This window comes from Falco punctatus, assembly GCF_963210335.1.
Source record: "Falco punctatus genome assembly, chromosome: 6".
Classification (NCBI taxonomy): domain Eukaryota; kingdom Metazoa; phylum Chordata; class Aves; order Falconiformes; family Falconidae; genus Falco; species Falco punctatus.
Genome location: NC_137585.1, coordinates 25,349,218 through 25,366,830, shown reverse-complemented (window position 1 = coordinate 25,366,830; position 17,613 = coordinate 25,349,218). Strand labels below are relative to the sequence as shown.

At 47.9% G+C, this 17,613-nt stretch overlaps 1 protein-coding gene across 6 annotated transcripts in view; it reads left to right on the top strand.

Annotated features, from left to right (window-relative positions):
* LOC308066357 (uncharacterized protein) overlaps positions 1-17,613 on the top strand; it is a 60,457-nt gene that overhangs the window by 39,037 nt on the left and 3,807 nt on the right. For 4 of the 6 annotated variants that reach the window (XM_080393536.1, XM_080393537.1, XM_080393535.1 and 1 more), the window contains 2 exons: positions 856-7,858; positions 17,408-17,514. The gene's annotated coding sequence lies outside the window, so the exon portion shown is untranslated. The other 2 variants (XM_080393540.1, XM_080393539.1) reach the window with 1 other exon arrangement.

Genomic DNA, 17,613 nt, shown 5'->3' with positions numbered 1-17,613 from the left:
ATCACAGACACCAAGTCACTGTACAAATTTTTACTACGTTTTTACAACTGTACAGTGGACTTTGCATCCTTAGTGACGTGGTCTGGGGATTTCTACTTGTAGTTCTCTGTTCAGCCCAGATTTGATACTGTATATAAGGCATATCTAACACGTGGATGAGAAAATAAAATGATCCATTCCACTTTGTCCTTGGAAATTTACAGAGGTTGTATTACCAAATACACCTGTGAACTCCTTAGACTTATGAATTAGTTCCAAGTCAGGGAAATAATTAATGTCTCACCAAGCTATACGTGAGACAATTAAATATTTTAAGAGTAAGAGCCTAACTGCTAGTTCAACCATTCAGCTTGGTAAGAATTCAGATTTAGAATATTGTGTGCAAACCTAAATATTCACAGAATTCCTGAGGGGAAGTGCTTTGAAGATAGCCCTCCTAACAACCAGGACATTAAGTTTAATCTTGCACCCAGCTGTAATAATGTCTACATTTCAAATAATTACATTGATGTCAACTGTTGCATAGGTAAATTATATATCAGACCTGCGATGCCATATAGAATAACTGGGTTTTTTACAACAAAGGTTTAGGAAAAGCAGAGTTTGAGATACTGCCTCCCTGCCCCAAGGGGTGGGTACGGCTCAGTGTTAGTTTAGACCCTGGCTCGTTAGATGGTGACCTAAGAGGCAGGAACCACGAACAGTCCAAAAGTCAATGTTTTTTCAGGCCTCTTAAACAGACCTTCCTGTAACAGTGTGCTGTGGCACTTTAGGTGTTGTAAGTGGTACACGTGAGAGTATCTAAGATCTATGAACCCATGACTTCGGTTTTAAGTAAAGCATGTTCTCCATCAGCAGAAGTCAAGGACTGAACTTCTCTCAGACACTGGTGATCTCCATAGCATTCATGCTGCTGCTTTATAGAAATGTGCTACAGGTTACTGCCATGTGCATTATAATAGTGAAGCAATGCATATCTGAATGTGCAGTTATGAACCGATACTCATAGCTGTTGTTCACCTCAAAAAAAAAAAAACAATCTGCCTCGCAGCTGGATCCAGCCTCTGCACCTCCCCTGTCCTGCATGTTCCCATGTCAGTCATCTTCAGTCCATGGAGTTATGGTAAGTCTCCAAGGGGACCAGCTTTTCACTATATGAAGTAATGTGCTGCAGGGGGATGTGACTGAAAGAAAGGATGGCGTTACAAGCAGCTGGTGGTGTGGGATGGAGAAGCAATGCTTCTCTTTTGGAATTCTTTTTACTTGTGAGACCTTACGTTTTTCTTCAGTCCTTTGTGTCTAAAATTATGTGATTTTGCACAAGAATCTCAGCTTTCAGAAATGGGAAAATTATGTTTTTATTCAATATATATGCATATAGAGGGGCTGAGGAAGGAGTTTTGAAGGGTGTGCTGGGGACAAAGAGATTAGAAGGGCTGTAAAGAAGATGACATTGCCTCCTTCAGAGGAGCAGTGAGAGCGGTCTAAGCAAGTTAGGCACAGATATATATATACTTCCCCTGGTCTTATGCTCTTTGTTATATATTTAGTTTGTTACAGCTGCTGGAAACAAAGAGCCACTATTAGGTCTGAAAACATGACTTATATAAGATAAGGGAACCCAGAAATACAATGCACATAAATATGAGGAGAGGGAATTGCTTGCTCTCAGAAATGTGGAATAAATTTGCAGAGGCACAGTAAAAGATGAGAGATTATAAAAAGGCATTAGGGCTGTCACTGTAAAGGAGTCAGGGAATTACACAGCAAGCTCACATTACCAATTCAAACTGGAGTTTGCTGTGAAGAATGGCCTGGTCTTTAGAGGTAACTGAACAGCAGTGCAAAGTGCATTGAAATCTGATATTCTTTGGAGAATTCAGCAGGTTTATATGGGTATAGAAAAATTTAAATGGTAAGCATGAGCTGTGTACATGTAGCAGCTTCATAAAACCTCAGAGATAAAGAAAATTGTAAAACTGAGCTATTTCTTCAAAATATCAACCTAGAAAAGAATAGAACTCATGCTGATAGATTAGGACACATTACAGCCATGGTTTGAAGTAAGCGTAGATATATTTATACTTTGCTTTTCTGGCAGAGACTACATTGCAATGTTGGATCATTATTTGCATTTCACTGTGGTTGTGCTATAGGGAATGTAGCATTAGAGCATCTCCTAACACCCATCTTATCTGCATTTGCCAGGCAGAGAACCACAGAATGGGGCTGAGTAATGAGCCATGGTTCAAAGAACAGGAATTTCAACCATTTTCAAGGGCTGACAGGGGAGATTCCACTGTGTAACATCTAGTCCCAGATATCCTGTATTGAAAGGTCTACGGAAAAATAGATTTAAGATCTTTGAGATTTCTTTAAAAAGCTACTGGCTCTAAAACAGATTCTTTTGCTGATGAGCTTGAGAGACTGACTTTAAAACATAGTCAGTCTCCCTTTATTTTAAAAGGTGGTTGACAACCAGACTTAATAGTATAGGACTAATCTGGGTGCTTATAAATATGGTTGAAGATATGCAAGAGTCATACTATTTTATGGGGAACAAGGATACTAAAGTGCAAGGAGACACAGCCTGCATACAAAAACAAGACTTTGTGGACTCGGAGAGCTCTGCCTGCCAAGGAGATAACTTCTTTCTCCTTCAGAGTACGAATGCCTGAAGGACAGGCTTTGGGGAGACAAGAAGAATATGGAGATGAAGCCTGGGGAAGTAGCATCTTAAGAGACTGCTGAAATCAAGCAGAGAGCAGTAAGAGCTCCTGAAATACGTATCTGCACGCTGTTAGAGCAGCTAATGCTATTTTATTATTTTATTCTTTATAAGAACCATAGCAGGAAAAAAAGAAAAAGGAAGAGGGAGGTGTAATATGTGCTATTATTAAGAGGATCAGTGAGAACTGCTCTGAGAGGATCAGACTTGAGAGAAACTGGGGCAGAGAGGCCCATTCTGGTACTTACACTTGCTTACTGTATTATACATTTGTATTAATGTTCCCTACCATAAACCCGTCTTAAGGTCTGCCCCCCAAGAAACACAAACACTACTGAAATGGCATTTTGAACTTGTATGGCTGAGTGCTCTTGTGTCTGGTTTTCCTGTTTGTTTTTTTAAGCTGTGGTTCAAGGGTTTAAAGGGCAGCCAAAAGCAACTTTGCAAGTGTTTGCAAGCCTGTATCTTTCCACTTCTGTCAATGTCACTAACACATCTCTAGCCACAGCCCTGTGCTCTTCAGCTGGCACAAGCACTGTCTCACCAGAGCTCCTGCCCTACCAGGTGGACGACAACAGCTCTCAAGTGTCTGTCCCAGTGGATGTGTGACTGACTCTAAGCCCCATTTCTCCAGCTGGAGTTTCACCATGCTTGTGAGCTCACTTGCACTCGTGAGCAAATGCCTCAGACCTTTGGAGCCACCTGTTCAGGATCACTGCGTACCCTCTGCTGCTTGTGCTGCCTGTTGTAGGGAAAGCCCGTGTCACATTGATCTCCCCTGCCCAGAAGAGGGTGGTGATTACTAGCAAATCCTTCAGTTAACTCTAACCACACCCCACCTCCATGGCCATCACCTGTCTCACCTCCCCTGGCTCCTCTTTCCTTCCCTGGCCATACCCACTTCCAGGACTCCCACAGCTCAAAGGATGGCCAGAGCTCTCCTACAAAGACAAGGCTGCTTGGGGGTGCTGAAGCAAGCAGACACGGTGGGTAGGCAAGCTCTGGAAGGAGCAGATAGGTGTCGCGTTGGGTTGTGCACAGCACAAATGTGTCATCTTGGTAAAATAAAAGGACCGATGTTTTGGATTCTGTGGCAAGGTGTTAGGGTACAAGAGTCTTAGTGAACTGCCTGCTTACCGCAATGCCGAGAATACATTTAAATTCAGTCTGATTTTTTTGTCTCATCTTTGGCTGTGACTGAATGGTGGCTTTGTTTATAGCACCTGTTTTCATGTACCAGTATAGCAGCTCATGTGGAGGTGATGTTCAGGTGAGAAAGGGTGAGTCTTTCTGGATGAGGAGGCAGAAGGAATTTGATGGGGATTCTCATGGTCAGAAAATTGAGTGCCAAGGGTGTATTGAACCTGATGAGACTTCAGCACCATCTCTGATCTTATTTCACTTTGGAGAACCTCTACAGAGAGAAGAAACTATGTCCATTTGTACCAGACTGTATTTCAAGGAAATACACTCAAAGGGTACCTTTGTTTGGTAGTGCTGAGAGATTAACTCCATGAGAGATGAACAAAATGGGGATAAATGGGGGGTTTGCTGTGTTAGATATGCAACTCTAGTGGTGTGTTCAACTGCCCGTTCTGTCCTGTGGCTTCTCTTCCTTATCTTTGGAGTGGTTACACTGCAACGCTGAAGGTACCCATTGCACCTCCACATGGGACCTCAGGAACCTCTGCCCTGCCTGCTTGTCAGTTGTTTGTAAGCTTTTCCGGAACAGCTGCACTTACTGATGTGAATACTCCAAAAGAAAGAATTTTTTTCCCCCTCTTCCCTACTGTCCTCTTGCACTTAAAACTCTTCTGCAACAATTCTAGGAGACTTGCAGCATGTACCCATGTGTGTCGTATTCCTCCCACAAACAGCTTACTGACTACTTGCTAGAGACAACATGCTTGACTAGGTGTATCTTTGCATCTGAGACTTGTCCTCACACCTTTTCATCCTTATCTTCAAATTAAAGAAGGCAAAAATCATTTTGCATGTTACAGTTACACGTGAATATAAATCACAGCTCTTTGGGTTTACTGCTTTTGTGTTGACAGGTTGCCTTTCAGCACCATTTTCTCTCACCTGTATGACTTCAGAGCCACGCATGTGGGAGGAATTGCTGCCTAGTTGGCTGCAGACACCTCTGTAATCAGGGATCCGTGGTCACCCAGGGACAGAACATAAATCTCTGACTTGTCTATGAGACATTTACTTTTCTATTACTTGTGAATGTAATGAGAGTCCTCAGCTACACAGATGGAAGTCAGGAAAAATGAGCCTGTTTATTTTAAGGCTATGGAAAAATAAACCTGACTTTCTACCAGTCCTCAAACATTGTTCTGGTAGCACAGTAAGGTTTTTGGGAGACTTTTTTACTGCATATTTCAGTGGTTTAATGCTTCGTTTTCTTTGAAAGTTACCTGCAAAGAAACTAGTTTCTGGTTATTTCTTCCACGTATCTCTTGGTTTTCTGAAAATATCTCAGGTAACATACCTATAATTACAAAGTCAGATCTTGTTTGTTTTGAAAGGCTGTGCCTAATAGGCAAACAAGTAATTAAGATTTCCAGCCACAAAACTGTTCATTTCAGAGGGAGCTGGAATAACTGACTAAACTTTAGTCTGCTTTGAAAAACTTAAAACAGTTGTTTCAGAATACTGGCAATAAAAGAAAATTAAATTGGACTCACTGAATCAGGAATTGTTGATTCTGGTTTCATGTTTGAGTTTTCAGAGTTATTTAAGGTATTCCTTTCTAGTATATAGTGGGCTGGGCTTTTTCAGCTCTTAATTAACAAAGAAGATTTTTTTAAAGACTTGAGTCCTTAACTGAAGGAATATGCTCTTAAGATGGGTAGGACTGCCAAAGTTCATAACCATCAGGGAAACTAGAAAACAGTGATCCTATTACCGCTGAGATTAAAAAAAAAAAGGAAAATGAAGGTGAGGACTTGCATGACGAGCCCGTGAAATACAGTCTGAGCAGACTGACATTTTTGTACAGTCATGAAGCAAAGCAAAGCAAGGCTTGTTAACCTTTTTCATCGATTCCAGTTTCCTTTACATTTAAATTGGAATTTGTAATGTTTCCTTTTTTTTTCATTACTATGTATCGTAATACAGTTGCTGTTGTTATTAACCTTCAGGCAGACAGAAAATCAGTGAAGGCTGATGTGTGATACACTTTTATCTGGAATTAACAGCCCTTGCCCTCAGTTTCAGGGAAAATATTTTAAGACTTGATTTGTGATAAAAGTAGTGGGAATGAGAGGTAATGTGGCTCAGAAAAGCCATTTTCTGTCGTCTGATGGTGAACTCTACTTTTCTTGGTCACAGGTGTCTCAGTGCAGAGGAAGGAGTTAGAGAAAGCAGAGATAATTAAACCCCTACATAAGCTTAATGTTCCATAAATGGCACGCAGAGAAAGCACGGCAGTAGCTGCTTTTGAATCCCCAGTGAAGAAAATCTCCTGTTACCTGTGCAGGGGATGGGAGCAGCAGCAGATTGATAAAGATGTCATGAAACCTGCTTTGTTGGGCTGCACTCTGCTGGGACCTGTGGTACGCGCCCCCAGTGGGACTGCTGCTGGAAATTGTGTTGAAAAGATGTGGACTCATCCTCCACCCAAACAGGTGGCAAAATTTCTTTGTTATGCAGTGAGTTTGGTGGGCCTTAACATTCATTTTTATGCAGCGTCATCTGTGGGGAAAGAGATGTGGTTTCATGGGGCTAGTGAGTGGGATGACTCATATTTTCACAATTTCTGCTTTCGTGTATGCATGCAGTGTCGTTCACATCATGTGGGTAATGTCTGTGGAAGCGACACGCTACACTGGGCTGCTGAAGATACAGCTGCCAAAAGAATTGTGCAACTGATGTAGTATGAAACCAGGTTTATAGGGCACACTGGGGCAACAGATGAACTGTAAGAGGTAGGACCATTAGGTCCTTATTTTGAGTTCAAAAATGGAGGTTTTCTGAGTGGTGTTTAAACTAGTCAAGGCTATTTAGCCAGTGCTCTGGTACTACTATGGAAAATTCAGCTGCTAATTCTACTTAAGCCACAAGCCAGTCAGGTACAGGACACTGACTGATGTATGTTTTCAGGAGCCAGACAACAACATGCCAGTGAAAGGCAAAAATGTAGACAGGGTGGCACATTGCAACAGAGGCCACCGGTGATAACTGCACTTGGGTTCATAAATCATGTGGCAAACTCTGATAATACCAGTGCTCTTACTGTGGAATACCAATTAGCACAAAGTATTAAATCACAACTTAACCCTTTCATAATTTGCTTTTGATACAAACTGTTGTTGAAACAGATTTTTTTCCCCTTAAAGTTTCCTGTCAGAGCTGAGCTGCGCGTGGCCTTTCACAGCACTCTCAACAATTAAAGGCAGAGGAGATCTTGCCCTGCCCGCCCATCAGAAATGCTTCCCCTGCCCTTCTTTACCTCTCACTGTTTGGACCTATGTTCTGGTAGCTGGACTCTTTGCACAACTGGTTTGGTTTCTGCTACCAGTGGTATTATTTTTACTTGCCTATGCTACAAAGGAGAGTCTTCTTCAAAAGAAAGGCGGAGGGAGCTGGGGCAGGGCTCACAAGAAAGAACGTGTGATCTGTGCAAAGTCCTTCCCTTTGTGCAAAGTCTAGATTTGCTCAAGCTCCGTGTCTAACACCTTTGGAGTCTGCAACTGCATTGCTCAGGCGAGACTTGGTATCTAGGAATACCTCTGCGCTCTCTGCCTTTGGAAAAGCTGCTATCCATGGGTAGGAAGGGAAGGCAGTTGGGGTCGTCTTAAGGTGGAGACAAGAATAGTCTTCAGTGTTGCTGAGGGCAATTAGAAATCAAGAAATGGCCCAGTATTTACCGAGTTCTTGAATCATAAAGTTAATTTTCTTGAAATTACCTATGTGGCATGCTGTTGATGTTCTCTGCTTGTGTGATTAATGCTTTTCTATGTCCCAAGATCAGGAGGCTTCTGCGCAAGTTGGCAAGCTACCCATGAGCCACTGAGAAGTCACCCCCTGAAAAATTATAAACTTTTTCTTCAGCTGTATGCCTGGAGGGCCTGGTAAATACTTTCCCGCCATTCCTCTCAGAAGCCTGTAGAAAATGTTATGGTAATTACTAGAAACTCATTGCCTCATACCTCATCCCCTTCCTTACTGCTGTATCTCATTCAAAGGCAACAGCTACTCCTGCATTCCGCAGAGGAAAAAACAGCTGGCTAAATGCCTGTGCATCAGCAGCACTTGCAGGATGTACAGTAACAGGTACACTTTGTCTGGGGTGGATGGATCCTTTGCTGTGGCATAAGCTGTATGCCTGTACGCCCTGGGATGTGCTGTGTTGTATCCAAACAGCAAAAGGTGGTGCGGCGACCAGCACCTCAGAAAAACCTTAGGCACAGTAGCAGAGTGAAGCCTCCTCACCTGAAGGAAAGTGCCCCCAGGGGAGAAAATACCACCCCGTCACCAAGAAAGCAGCTCTAGGCTTTAGCATTGGTGCTTCCCTACCTGCCAGGGAGACCGCAGGCGCGGCAACACGCAGCCAGTGCTGGGGAACGCGGGCGAGGAGCACTGCCAGCTCGGGTGCGTGGTTCCCCGCGCTCTGGGTCGTGTTGTTGGCTGCCGGCTCAGGGGGGACCCGAGCGCGTCCAGCACGGGAGCCGGCAACGCCCTCGCCCCCGAGAGCCCCTCGGCCCCAGCAGGATGCAAACGCGCGCCCCGCCGCCTCCCTCCGCCGGCCTTGCCTGCTCCTCCCGGCGGGAGCCCCGGGCACCGGAGGGTGGCGGCAACCCGGCGGTCCCGCCCGGGCCCTGCAGCCCCCCTAGCCGCCTGGGGCGGGTCTCCGTTCCCCCGCCGCCTCTCGCATGGTGGCGAGAGGAAGCCTCCCTCCGGGGGCGGCCCTGCACAGCACGGGGCAGCGCCGCCCGGAGACCCCCGGCCCGGCGGAGGCGGCGGGGCCGCGGCCGGCGCAGACAGGGGTTAACACCAGCGAGCGGAGCGCACCGCACCGCACCGCCCCTCGCATCAGCGGCCCCGCAGCGCCGCCGCTCGGCCCCGCCGCCCCGCCTCGGCTTCGGCCCACCGCCGCCGCACACATGGCCCGGGCCCCGGTAAGTCCGCCGGGGGAAGGCAGCTCCTCCGCGCCCGCCGCAACAAAAGCGGGGCGGCGCCGGGGCGGGGGCGGAGGGGGCCGGGCCAGGCGAGCGGAGCCCCGCCAAGTAACGGGCCGGGAGCGCGGGGCTCTCCCGGGGCGGCCGCCGCGGTGGGACTGTCGGGGCGCCCGGGGGAGCGGGGCGGGGCGGGCACCCCGCGGGCTGCGGCGCTCGGTCGGGGCCGGCCAGGTGGCGGGGCCCGCGCTCCGGCGGCGGGGAGCGGTCCGGTCCGGTCCGTCCGTGCGGGGGCGAGCGACTCCCGGCGGCCTGCAGCCCCGCCGTCCCGGTGGGAGGGCAGCCGGAGCGCGGCACGGGCCGTGGCGTCGTGGAGGGCCTGGCCGCAGCCATCTGCTCAGCAAAGCTCTTGCGTTCGGCTCGCTGAGCCCGGAGCCGCCACCCCGTGTGTACCGGCCCGCGGCGGGGCTGGCAGGGAGGGCTGCTGGCCGCAGTGCCCCGGCCGTGCCGCGCCGCGGGAGCTGTCACTGCCCGGCGGCGAGAGGGGACGGGGGCCCCGGTGCCTCAGGCGGCATCTGGCCGCTTGGGGAGCTTTCTGGGGGAGAAGGGAACGCGCTGGTGTGGCAGGGTGAGGCCGGGGCAGCCTGCGGCTTGTTAGGGATCCCACCCGGCAAGGTCTATGCCCGGGGCAGTCCTACAGGAAAGCAAGCAAGCACTCTTGCTCCAGGGCTTGCACGTTTCCCCTGTGTTACCTGCCTTCAGCCTTGGGAAAGGTTATGCTTCCCAAGACAAATGGAAGACTTTGAGATAGCCTTCCAAGTAGCTCTTCTAAGGATTTCCATCAATGGATAGAGACAGAGCCTGTATTTCGCTCACATGTGTTTGTGTCACTTAGGCAGCATAAAAAGAACAGGCGTCCCCAACTGTCTCCACGGGGATGTGCTTGGTGTTGTGCATCCTTGAGGAGAGCTGCCTTTGCCCCTGTCTCCTCACAGCCCTGGGCAGAAGAGATTCAGAGGAGGCTTGCGGGAGGAAAGGTGGATAGGGGATTCTCACTTTAAACGGTGGTCTCCTGAAAGCCAAAACTGACCACTGCAGTTTAGAGCAGGTCTGAGGTAGCTCTAATTAATTCAGAGTGGAGATTTAGAAAACGGGAGCTGGTTCCTGAAGAGTTCCCACTCTGCTTTTAGCAGCAAGTGCTGCCTCCAGGTAGCTTTGCACTGTTTTACTTACAGATATAGCCAGTGTTTATAAAAGGAACAGCACTTCAGCCAAAGTTCCCATAAATCAGACTCTCTCATTTTCTGAGAGACACAAGAGGAGGTTCCTAATGTGAATGTTTATCCTGTGTGTTTCATAGCATCATTTCAGAAGTAGATGACAACCATGTGCAAACACTAACACAAGGAGAATGCTAGACTAGCAGTTCCCTTGCAGGGTAAGGCCTTCCTGCATTTAGAAAGCATGCCTTGTGTATATACGTATATATATTTACACATATATTCCCAAAGAATATTCTTCCCTTAATGCTTCTGAGCAGAAACACTTCTATTTGATTAAGAAAGGCCAGCGATCTCCCATGACATTCATTGAATGACACAACAAACCCATCTCTCTGCCGAGGACAGAGAGCTAGTCATGGTGACACAACCACAAGCAGGAAAAATGGATTATTTTTCCATTTTGCCTTGTTCAAGAATAGCCATTTCCCAAAGTGAACAACAGTGAGTGAACAGTTTTATGGGAGAGGGCAATATCTCTTCAATGCAGTTATTTCCAAGCAGATAACATCTTTCTTATTGAATCCTGAGCAATGTTATTTCAGGTGCTTAGGTTTCCCCATGCACTTGGAAAAGATGGGTAGATGGGTTTTCCCCTTGTTTCCCATACTGTTGGCATGGGGAAGCACTGTCGACTTTGACAGTGCCTCAGGCCTAGGAAGGAGGACTCCTTCTCTTGTTTCCATCTTCCCATATATGCCCTCTGAAAGTGTATCTTACTTAACACCATGTAGAAGAGCCACAACGGTTGATCCTCCTTTGCTGCTCACTTCTTTCTGTTCCCTGTGTCAGCACTGGTTGTCCACTGAGACACATTTGCATTGTTCAGGGCCATCAGCAGCTTCAGAGCAGCAGCCTGCAACTCTTCATCCCGTGCTGCCTTCCCCATGGTCAACAACTGCTGAAGTGTTTGCAGTGAACTCTGCACATGGGTATCTTGTAGCCTCAGGAGGACATCTTGGATGTCACTGGTGGACAGCTCTCCTTGCTGATGGCCACTGGCTGTCACCTCCGTGGCATGTGGGTCAGAATGATTTAGTTGCATGCTACTTGATTGTGGCGTGCCCTTAGGTAAGGAGGTGGAGATCACAGCTACTCCTGTGTTAGGGCTGGAGCGGCCTGGCTGGGTGGTTGTGGGAAATGTGGGGAAAAGGGGCTGGTTTCTGAAGATGCTGGACAACCCTGCATCATTGCTTGTGGTCATGTCATTGAAGGTTTGTGTGCTGTCCAGCTTGGCTTTGCTCTCTCCTGGGCATGCAATCCTCTGTGGAGGAGAAAACACACCTCTGTAGAGTCGGTGGGCTTCAGGAACAGGCACCCCCATCCTGTTCTGTGGGGTTAGCACTCACTATGTAATCCCATCTTTCCCACTCTCTACCAAAGATGAGCTCAAGAAAGGAAAGAAACCTTCTTTCCTTGTCAAGTCTCCCATAAGTCGTAAGTCATCCCCTGTGACTCTCAGTTGTCTTTCTCTTTACTTTCCTTTTCTTCTAGCCTGCATGAATCACCCATTCTCCTGTAGTAACCTAGATTGTCTCAACTTTTTTGGGAATAAGAGCTGGAGATATGGGCTGAGGTGATCCTCAAAGGTTCATTTTCTTGAAGAATACCTTCTGCAAAGTCTCCTTTTGGCATGTGGGTGCAGGTGCCATCAGTGTAAGCCCACCAGTCTAAGATAGTCAGCTTGGTGATTGCCCCCAGAAGGCAGGCTGCCCATGGCTCTCTTCTATCCTCTCTGTCTTTCAGCCTACTCTTTTCCCACTTCCTCATTTTCAGGACTCTCCCTTTGCCCATTACTTGCCCAGAGCACACCATGGTCCTCAGGAAATAGCTGAATAACTCACCTTAATGAAATATCTTTTTCTAGTACAGCGATAAAAAGAAAAGGTGCAGAAGTTGGGGAAGGCAGAAATTCTTGGCAGTTCAGAGCATATGGGTCCTAGAAAGAGGCAAATAAAGACACAAACTTGGTGATAAACTATAGTGTTGGGGTCCCACTAGCCCTCAGCAATAACCTCACTGTCGAATGACATTGCTCCATGAAAACCCCCATGCCATTTGGGTGCCTCCCTGAACCTTGGTGAGAAACTCCACTGCTTCTTGGTCATCTCCATGACCCAAAGTGTGAGAGGAGGCTGGTCCTAGGGACATATGTGGATGCAATCAAGTGTGAGAGAGGATGCTCATGAGCAGAGGTGTCTTCTCCTCACTGCAGGACTCCTACCCACCCCTCTCCCCCACCAGCTTCTGAGAACCACCCCCACCCAGTGATCAGGTCCAGTGCTGGCCATGCAGGACCACCATCCATCTTGCTTGCCCTTGGGAGTCATGATGGCTTTACCCTCAGGGATGACTCCGTGGTTTTCGTACTTGTCCAGTCTCTGGACCAGGGGGTTCTGGCAGCCGTACAGTGCACGAAGGAGGCAGGCAGTGCTGGCGTGGTGGGCAGTCCGGAGAGACCTAAAGAACTCACGGTACTCTTGGTCAGAGAGTGGTGTTCCTGGCTGCTGCGCCTTTGCACCCCAAGGGCCAGCTGTGCAGCCCCAACCCATGAGCACTGCTGAAAAATAAAATGCAAAGAGTCAGAGAGAGAAGGAAACGCTAACCATGGCACATTCAGAAGAGCTGGAGGGCTGAACCTAGATCTCTGTTGCTTTCTCAGGGTGCAGGATCCAGCACAGGGAAAATGCAGTAACAGGCTCAAGACAGGGGGTCTAGAGCTGGGGAAAACCTGCTCTACCCATGTTGAAAGGGTGTGGTATTTTGGGGACAATACATGGCTGAGAGCCCTTCACCAAAGCTCTGGAGATTAAAATCTTGAACTGGGAGAAATGTCTTGGCAGTCATGGCTGAAACTGCAAATGTACCTCTGCTGTCGGGGCTGGATCAAGGATACTCTTTCCTTTCAAGATTTTAGCCTCTGCAGGTTCTGTTCCTCTGGGTAAGTGGGTCCAGACCCCCTGAGTTAATGGAGCGTGCCCTTACAATGGTCCAAGCATTCACTGAACCATTATGCAAAACTTCAAGTCAGTTCTTTCCTGTACATTATGAAAGCTTGTGAAATCAAACCTTTGGAGGTTAGTTGTGCCCAAAGAAAAGCTTCATGTGCAATCATAATTTCACCTCCTCTTGCATACGCTTTTTATACATTTTTTAAATAAACAGCAACCTACTCTTCTTTCCTAAAGACTTGGCAGCTCTTTAAGTGTAGAGACTGGACCTGCTCTGGCAAGGAATCAGTTTCCTAGGTTAGGCACTTACTATTTTCAGGACACCTGCCTCATTTCCCACAGCTTGGAAGGTGTATGGAAGAATGAATCAGGAAGACACTGGAAGGGCAAGGATAGTTTTGTGGATACTCTTCCAACAAGTAGGTTTTATTTTTGGCTACACAACAGAGGCTCCTGTAGGATGCTAAACAAGTACCAGGTTTCGTAACATATTATTAATGGCATTTTCCTTTACCTTGTGGGTTGCCATTTATAGGAAGGCTGAGCTCTCTTGCAGTTTTGGAATCTGCATATGGTGTATTTTGAATGGCAAGTAAGTGCTGCATTAGCGTATGTACTCTGAGAAGCCAGGGCTGAGATATCTCAAACTGAGATTCTACAAGTAGTGGATGTTTTTGACTTTAATCCCTCACTGACCTCATTTTGCCATTTGCAAAATCCCTATAAGCCTATTAATAGCTGTGAAGCTCTAAAACATAGAGTATATAAAAAGTTCATGAGGAAATGAGCCATTCTGTCTATAGCAGAGTTCAGGTAAATAAATTGGAGTCAAACACTGAACAGTAAGGGTGACATAACGTACTGAATAAGCTGCTCATTAGAAAGGTGGTGTCCATCCAGGGACTAAAGAAGATAAAACCCATGTGAAAACAGTGAAGCCAGGTAATTAAAGCGCTGGGTTACTATGTCCATACATGAGGGGAACAAATCTAATGTTCCAAAGTGACTGTGATTCAGGCATGCTCCAAGTTTGACTTTGCAACTTCTGTAAAAGTCTCTTAACCTGTAATATCTTTTTTTTTTAAAAAAAAAAAAAAAAAAAAAAGAAAAGAAAACAAAAACTTCCTCGTGGCCTATATCTGGTTAACATCTATGCCATTTTATGAAGACCTATCTGTCTGTAGATGCAGCAGGGTTAAACAAAAGCATGTAACTTTCTTCCCAAGAGGACACCAGGGGCTGTCGCAGTGAGGCAGTAGGAGAGGACAGCACACCGCTTTGCCAGGTGACTGGGGGTGGGGGGTTTGCAGAAAGCAGGGAACGAGGAGACTGTGAGATGTGAGACCCCTCCATGGCCTCCTGATAGGATGTGGCCGGAGCAGCCTGGCCTTTCTATCCATTGCTTTCAGGTATATCCCTTTCTGTTTGCCTTTACTCAAGGTCCTCTCTCAGATCCTTTTCTCCTGCCACCCCAGTTGTATCACCTGGCCAGCTCCTCCCTTCTGGCTTTGCAGGTCAAGTCTAATCTCTGCCTTTGTGCTCATGTCTGGTCAGCTCGAGCCCTCCTCCCTGGCTCCTGGGTCACTCTCTGGCCCTCCTCAATGAATAAAATACCAGCTCCAATGGGTGAAGACTGGCAAAATTTTAAACATCCCAGATCTTTCCACCTGAGGTGTTCGAGGGTGCTCCTGTCTCTTCCCCTTGTGTCCAAATTGCCAAAGCTGAGGGGCGATGGGGAGGGGTAAAGAGCAGCCAGGTCGGCTGCCCTTCCTCGCGGCCTGGCCTGACGGAAAGGCATTTCCTACTCACCAGACAGAACCAGACAGGCCCAGTTCGCCCACATCATGCCGCGCGCGGTGCCTGTAACAGCCTGGGGTCCCTGCCCTGCTGGAGGTGTCACCTCCGCTGCTCGGGCCGCCGTCCTCGCACTGCCGCATCAGGTTTCCAGGCAGCGGGCGGTGGCGGTGGCGTTGCTGTGGTGTCACAGCCCCTCAGTGCCAGCTGTGCCTCCCCTCCTGCCCGAGCGCCGCCCCTGGGTCCGTGCTGGGGGAGGCAGCGGTGGCCGCCTGCCTGAGGCTGAGCTCGGGCACAGGCCGTCCCCGGCGGGGTCTGCCCTCCTCAGTGCCGCTGGGCCCAAACTCAGATTTCTCCGAGTTCGGTTTCCCCAGGGTGACATCCACTGCAGCTTTCTGTTCTCCATGTCTCTCCTGCCTCCTCAAGGCTTGCGGTGGTCTTAGTGGTGGCTCGTCCACCCCCGGCCAGCCACGTCCTTCATCCTTCATGGGGCAGCCCCTCGGCCTCTATCTGTCCGTCTTCACAGGAGCTCAGCACAGCCCGTCACCTCCCTGTGCTGCTGGTCACCTCTCTCGTTCCTCAGTCGGCCTCACAAGGACTGGGTTACCTCGTCAGCCAGGACACTGCCTGGGGACTTGCCTTTGTCCAAACGTGGCTGCTCTGCAGGCTGGCACCTTGTCCCTGTCTGGTGCTCGGTGGTGGTCCAGGTTTCACATCTTGTTTAGGGACAGATCTTTACTACCTGTTGCACAACACGCTTTTCTGTTGTATCCCACAACTTGCCTGGCTCTATGCAACATCAGTCATCTCCTGCATCCATCTTCTGCCTTCTGTAGGTGCTCACCTACCATTTCAGGGTGCATGTTGACCACGTGCTTACAGTGGCTCTCAAACAACAGCAGGACGGGACTGAACCAGAAGGACACGTTTCCCCTAAAATTAGAAGGATGGTTCAGCAGGGTCAGGCTCACCTACAAAGTGGTACTGCCTTGTAGGTGTTATCTTTTATTAAATTATATAAAGATTATTAAATGTTATCTTGTAGGAGTGTTGTCTGGGGAGAGAGACCTCAGGCTTCCCTGCCTCTTACTTGGGATCAGCACCTGCAGCTGCAGCCTGCTGCTGGGAGGAGTGGAAACACCCTCTCCCCAAGGGATGATGCCCACCAAATCCACTGTGGAGGAGGCAGTGGGGAGCAGCAAGGACAGGACTCCAGGCTGAGGCAGAGCCAACAGAATGTCAGTTTTCCATTTTATCAGGAGCTTTCTTTTATCATGGTGGTGTTATGCAGCCAGGGAAATCTTCCCTCTGTCTTTGGGAGGGTCTGGCAACTGACGTCTATTGCAGTACTCTCCTCTGGTACACCACTGAGCAGCCAGTTCAGTTTGTTTCTTACTTTGAAAGGAAAAGATGCTGGTTTACATTTCTTTTTCTTATGAACACCCAGTCATGAATAATTTTACATTCGTTCCTAGTGGCATGGTGGGAATCCACATGACCAAAATGGTGCAACGCCATTGCAGAGCTGGCATTCACATGTGTAGGTTTTAAGCGTTTTCTTTGTGTAACCTGTACATTTCTAGGACATCACTGAGCCCTCAGAATCTTAAAAAGCCTCTGTACAAACACCACTGCACAAACGTAGTGCTAAAGCTAAAAATGGGTGACCTAATTTCCTATCCCTCAAACTGCCCTCCTGCACGGTGTACTTCTGCTTGAAAAAGCGATCCTTGAGAGGTGGGGTTGCATGTTGGCGGTCAAAACTGGCCAGAATAAATCATCTTGGTGTTCCTGCATAAACAGCTGTGTGTGACTGGGTTTTTTCTGCTCACTACCAGCCCTGTAAACTCCATTTGGAATGAGGCAGCCAAATTGTCAGTTTTCTGGAGCACAGGACTGGAAATTCTGCCTTTGGACTGCTTCTGTCAGTAATGTGTGAGCAGAGCAAAACCTTTTCTTTTGCCCAGACCTGTGCGTGCTTAGCTGAGCCACTGAGACCAACCAAGCAAAATACGCCTTCAGTAAAGGCAATAAATGGAACTTTAGACAGACGCAGAAAACAGTCCAGTTGTGAAGGTGGCATTTTTCCTCCGGCTGCAGAACAGAACTGCATTAACTACATTATGTTCTCATTTAGTTCACTAGGAAGAAAGGCGATGGAGAGAAAATGGTTTGAGGAATCAATATATTTCTTATACAAAACTTAATAGGAGACATTTTTGGTCTGGAAGCACAGCAGGAGGAACATCCAGACACTTGTGAGTAGGCAGCAAACTGGCAGGCAGCTCTCCACAGCATGTGTAGTTGACCCCATCTTTGCTACGTGAGCTGGTTATGGGACCCAAACAGTGGTGTCACGGTGTGCGTGGCAGAACAGACAGTAGTGACCCTTACTCATCTTTCTGGGTATGATTTTCCTCTGGTCAAGGTTGCTTTTGTCTCCTAAATACTTAGTCTCCTGTAATCTCACTCTACAGCACCACTACTATGACGGGTATTTATTACATCTGTTTTCTTTCCTCTGATCAGGATCTGCAGTCCCTGACTTGGCTTTAAGCTCCTGGATGAAGTGAAGAGAAACAGCTTTGTGGCCAGAAGCAGCTAAACACCAGGACAGTAGAGAGATTGCTCACAAGGTAGGAAATTGAATAGAGCATGTCTGGGAAGGGAAGGGAAGAGCTGAATGCTGAAAATTTGGTGTGTACTGTGCTGCACGCTCCATACTCACCCTGCCT